The sequence below is a fragment of the Cebus imitator genome, unplaced genomic scaffold (genome assembly GCF_001604975.1).
Source record: "Cebus imitator isolate Cc_AM_T3 unplaced genomic scaffold, Cebus_imitator-1.0 Scaffold41, whole genome shotgun sequence".
Lineage (NCBI taxonomy): Eukaryota > Metazoa > Chordata > Mammalia > Primates > Cebidae > Cebus > Cebus imitator.
Window position 1 is genome coordinate 4,883,282 of NW_016107356.1, and position 6,011 is coordinate 4,889,292.

Genomic DNA, 6,011 nt, shown 5'->3' on the forward strand with positions numbered 1-6,011 from the left:
CATCAGGCCCTGGATTCTCATCTGTACTTTGGTGTTGGTGTGTCAGCTTCTTAATAAGCTGTGATCAGCGACTCCCACCAGGTGAGCCTTATGAGGAGAGAGCAGCAATTTAAGCAAACTCGTGTCTAATTTGCTGATATCATTTAGCAAGATGAAATGACTGGAACAAGGAGTATGTTTCTAAATGTGTTTTAGGCTATTTAACATTACAAAAAAAGATCTCTAGATCGTTAGGAATAAGTTACCACACACTTGGAAAAAAGAATCTGTGTGTTACCTTTTTGCCTGTCATGAATGAATAAACAGGCTAGAAGAAGTCTCCCACAGGGCCTCCTTCATCAGATCCAAATTTGGGTTTTTATTCTTTGCAGTCATTCCAAGCTCTGAATAAAAATGTCTTCTGTAGGGTCAGTGATTGTCAACAAGTATTATATGAACCACGGGTGTTATGCTTATTGGCACATGGTAGTATGAAATGAAAATAGTAATCTTTGGAATGTAGTATTTAAAATTGCAGCTTTTGAACTTTTAAATTAAAAGTTCAAAAATCCAAAAAGAAATTGGGAGGAGACACAGAACCAGTGGGAGGTCAGGAAAAATAAAATTTTTGGCAACACACATATCACATGCGCTCTCTCTCTCTCTCTCACTCGCTCTCTCTCTCTTACCACTGGCACCTGGGAACTGCAGGGGCTGATACCTGGAGCTGACAGGTGAGCTGCTGAACTCCCTGGCAATGGTAGAATCCTTATCTCTGATTCTACAGACGCTGTGAGGCTGATCTTTATAGGGAGGTTGGCGGCCACTCATCAAAATTTAAGGCTTCCACTACAGTCTGGCAATTCTTCTAACTGCCTCCTCCTTGGGCCACGGCTGCCCAACCCTCTCCCCTGAAACCAGTCTTCCAAATCACTTCTAGATTCATCATAAAACATCCATGTCAAGACATCACTCTTCAAAACCTCTGAAAAACCTACTACAGTAAAGGATCAGTGTGACCCACCGCACATACAAGTATGAGCAAATATACATGCTAATATACGTACATGTAGATGTATGTCTGTGTACACACACACAAACACAAGCAAGATTCATGGAGGAATGTTCACAGCTCCTACGTGACATTCCCTCTGCTGTTCCCTGTTCCACTCCGCACCACTCTATTTGATTCTGCTTGGCTGGAATTCATGCTGCAGGTGCTCTGCGACCTTCATTTCAAAACCCCTGAATGGGCATACCCATGCTTTGACTCAGGGGAAACTGGAAACCCTAAGCCTGGTTCTCAAAGTTCCCACCAATATGCCCCACTCTCCACTGCTGCTCCCACCATCTCTAGCTTCTGTTGGGGGTCGCACTGCCCAACTCTCAGGGTGCTTAAAGCCTGGGACCTTTTTCTGGCCATGCTCTGTTTGAGTCCTTTCTGACCTCACCTGGCTTGTCCTCCTGGGTCGATTCAATCCCTGCCTCCTGCCTGAAGAGTCCTCAACCAAGATCCCCCTTTCTTGTTTTCTGCCCCATATGTCAGCATCTGGATTAGGAGGCTGGGATCTGCTTTCAAAATGCTTACTTCATGAAAAACCCACACACCTAGGTTTGTTTCCGGGTTCAGACCGTCAGGGGCACGTGTGGCCTGGAGAGGGCCTTCATCCACGCTCACTTAGTGCTTCAGCAAGTTCCTGGTGCCCAGGAACACCCACCCCTTCCCGCCCTGTGGCCCCCGCCCTCGGAAAGATGGGAATGCTTCTGTAGCAAGTTGGAACGAGAAATCAATTTTCCTGCTGAGGTAAACAGCGCTGTACAGGTAGGTGGACCTGAAACGGTGCTTTGAGAGCTGTGCTTTAAACACATTATGATGATGTTGGCTTTTATGAGCTGGCCAAGCAACCCGCCCCTCTCAGAGGCATTTTTATGGGGAAAGACATTACATTGTGTACCAGTACTAAGCCACTGGCCTACAAACAACTTTTGGGGTGCTGCCTGTCCTCTGGCTGAACGCCTCCTATGCCGCCCGTCTCATCACCGCTCCCCTTGGGCGTGTCTTACCTCCACCGCTCAGTGGCCTCCCACTTGCTGCAGGGCTCAGTGGCGCCTCGTGCGAGACCTCGGTCACCAGGGCTGGTGACACCTCCTCCTCCCAGTCTCTGGCTGCCTGGCGCCCTCTGCTCTGTTGAATCACGGTTTGTCCTGGAGTCAGTGGGTCCCTGCCTGTTCCTTGGAAACCCTTAGGAATGCTTACCAGGAAGGAAAGTGATGAGAAAAGGGGAATCGAGAAGAGAAAGCAGGAAGAGGGGTGGGAAAGGGGAAGAGAAAGAGGGAAAGAGATAAGGACAAAGGAAGAGAAATGAAGAGAGAAGACATGAAGGAAGACGAGAAAAGGAGGAGAAAAAAGGAAGAGAGAGTGAAAAGGGGGAAAGGTGAGCACAGGGAAAATAAGAAGAGGAGAAAACAGGAGGGAAAAGGGAACATAAAGGGGAAAAAATCCCTACATTTCTACTACTCTGGCCAGAAGCTCTTTTCTGGCAGAAAAGAGCAGAGAAGCCAGACCAGGTGAAGGTGAGGGGGTGAGAAGTCAGTTTCTGGATTCCCAGCCTGGACACAAAGGGACCAAGGAGAGAGGCTGGGCAGGCATGCCAGTGGGACAGGAAGCAGCACCCGTGAACAGAGCCCACAGCTGCAGGGGACACTGGGCTGGGCCCGCTGGTTATAGGCCTGAGCCGAGCAGTCCCTCTGAGAGCTGTAGCAAGTTGTCGGTGGTCTGCTGGGCTGCAAATGTAAGGACATTTCAGTCACTTAGTTATATTTGTTACTTTCCCAAATCTAGAAGAGCCTGGATCTTTTCCCTTACTTAGGGCTGCAGCCTCCGGAATTACAAGTCTTTGGCACTAAGACACAAGAGAGCAGAAGTTTCCGACCCTGGCTGTATGTTAGTACCACACAGAAGCTTCTAGAAATCCTGATGGCCAGACCACAGCCCAGATCATGTAAATCAGAATCTTTGGGTGGTGCCACCAGGCATTTGTATGCTGTGGACCTCTCCCGGGCATCGTTGTGTGCAGCCAAGGTCGAGGTCTGATGCTTTAGCGGTGCATAGGGAGCAGATCCCAGGACCCTAATGGGACATCCAGGGGGCCCTGCCTTTTACCGGTTGCATGGTGGGTAGCAGAAATGGGAAAAACGAATCACGTGGGTTGATTTGAAGCCTAATGAAAAAGAAATACTGATTTGGGCTTTATATGGTGTGCTACGTATTAGTTAAGACTGTTAAAATGTTGGTGATAAAATAAAGACACCTTGGGGAGCATTTCTGTCAACAGCCTTACTCATATCAACACTTGTAGGCTGGGTGCATGGCTCACGCCTAGAATCCCAGCACTTTGGGAAGCCGAGATGAGATGAGGATCTCTTGAGCCCAGGAATTCAAGAGCAGCCTGGACAACATAGCAAGATCTCCCCATCTTTACAAAAAATAAAAATTAGCCAGGTGTGGTGGTGCATGCCGGTAGTCCCAGCTACTCAGGAGGCTGAAGAATTGCTTGAGCCCAGAAGTTCAAGGCTGCCGCAAGCCATGATCATGCCAATGCATTCCAGCCTGGGTGACAGAGTGAGACCCTGTCTCTAAGAAAAACCACTGTGGATCCATGAGTAATCTTCAGCCTTCATCCTGCTGCCTCCCACAAGCTGGTGGGCACTTCCCAACAGTGCACAAGGATTTGGTGTTAATGAAACCAAGGATGATAATTCTGTCAACAGGCAGCACCCACAGAGGGAGAAGTCCCAGCGAGGTTCATAGCTGGATTGGCAGCTTCCAAGTGACTCAATCCCACCCTGCCACCACTGCCTTCCTGTCCTTCCAGGTTCAGGAGTCATATGGTCTCCTGGTTTCTCTGTTCTGTGTGGTTATTGGGAGATAAAATGATAAAAGTCATTTTCCAGAGAATGACGCTCCGAGCACACAGGTGTCTGTTGAATGAATGAATGAATGAACAAATGTGTGAAGGGTAACTTGTGTTAACATTACCTCACACTGTCTTCTCTGTCCAGAGGTGACAAGGGCAAAATAATTCAGTCCACAGGCTCTATTTTTTTAGTGTAATTGTCAAAAAAATTCAGCTAAAAAATTCTACTTTGCTTGTATAAATAAACAGAAACCTTATACCCCTGAGCCAAGTGGAAAATTTTCTCAGTAAAAATTTGTAGGGACAAGGAGTTTTAAATTTATAAAGGAATTTAATAATTTTTCCAAAATTACTGAGAATAAATTTCAAATATCTCATCACAAAAAATGATGAGTGAGGTGATAGATATGTTAATTGGCTTGATTTAATAATTTTACATTGTATACATATATCAACACATAACACTGAACTCCATAAATATATATAATTATGATTTGTCAATTACAAGTAATATTAATAAGAAAGAACAATAATTTCTCATGTACCCACCTGTGCTATAACTATAGAGTCATTAATTTAGATTCTACTAATTTGGCATTTGCAGTAATTTATGTCTGTGCAACCAATTCTTCTTGAAAAAATGTTGACAATAATTCTTTTCCCAATGGAGAGAACACTGAATCCAAAGTTTAGAAGCTTAGGGTCAAATTGAAGATAATTAATTAGCCACATGAGGTTGGAAAAATCACAGCCTCCTGTGAATCCCTCCTGTAAAACTCCGGTTTGTGAAGAGCATAAAGTTAACAAAAGGACACCTCAAACTGTAGAGTGCTTTTTAATGTGTTGAGTCTTTCATATAACCTAAATTGAATCATTTATTAGCAGCTTTCTTAAACCCAAGATACATGAGACCCCCTTATGCGCTTCAACTTCTGGGCTGAGCAGTTGTTCATGAATATGCTTATCATCAGATTGTATGAAATATAGAATTTGCAGGCAGCCCCTTTCTTTGTCATAGACCCTCAAAGCTAGAAAGGCCCAGGGACAGTGTTTTTAAAAATCTGTCTAATTATGAAAGTTACCAAGAAAATATACACACTCACACATCTGTGTGTGTATGTCTAAGTGTGTATATATGCAGGTATGCATGTACACATCTATATGTGTATATATGTGTATGAATGTAAACATATAACATGAACAGATAATATATATAATACACATATATATTATACATGACCATATTATGTACATTATATATTATACATGATTACATTGTGCATATTGTGTATAATTCATGAGTATATATATATGCATGCATATATAATAATGTGTAAATATTATATGTGTATGTGTGTATATCTATGTATCTCTACCTCCTGATTCACTAGCTTGTGGGTGGGGCTCAGGAATCTGGGTTTTTAAAGTTCCACATGTGATTCTGATTACCAGCAGTTTAGGGGGTCACCCTCCTTACTTTTTACTCCTGAAGAAACAGGCTCAGGGAGCTACTGGAATGGCTAGGGTTACCAGCAGGCTAGAGAAGAAACTGGGAATGGAGCCCAGCCCTCCTGATCCTGGCTCAGAGCAGGTTATCATAAACCACCCTCCTCATTGTCCACACTAGCCTACTCAGAACTGAGCTAAAATTCCTGTCTGGCAGATAGTTAGCTAGGCAGACTAGATTCCTCCGTCCTTGTCCCACGTCCCCCCTTGAGGGATTAGGCAGAGCAACTGCTGCTTGCAGAAGGCCATGAGTCCTGCCAAGGTGGCCTCTGGAGCCTGCTCCAGGGTTCCTGGAGGCAGATGGGGCGTCATCGTAGCAGGTGTCTTTCTTCTTGGTGTATGAGCTTTCCATGGAGGTGTTATGTCTAAATCAGACTCCAACCTTCAAGAGCCCAACTCTCTATGGGAAGGCAATGGAAGGTCTTAAGCAGAAGAATAATAACCAAATATACCTGACCCAGGTTGTCTGGTCCAACCTCAGGTGGACCACTGGGGAACCAAAACGGAGGCTGGGAGATCTGGGGTGGGGGCGAGTGGGCTGTGTCAGTGTCCTGGCAACACCCTATTTCGATGTCTTCCGTTGGCAAGGATCTTCTTTTTTTTTTTTTT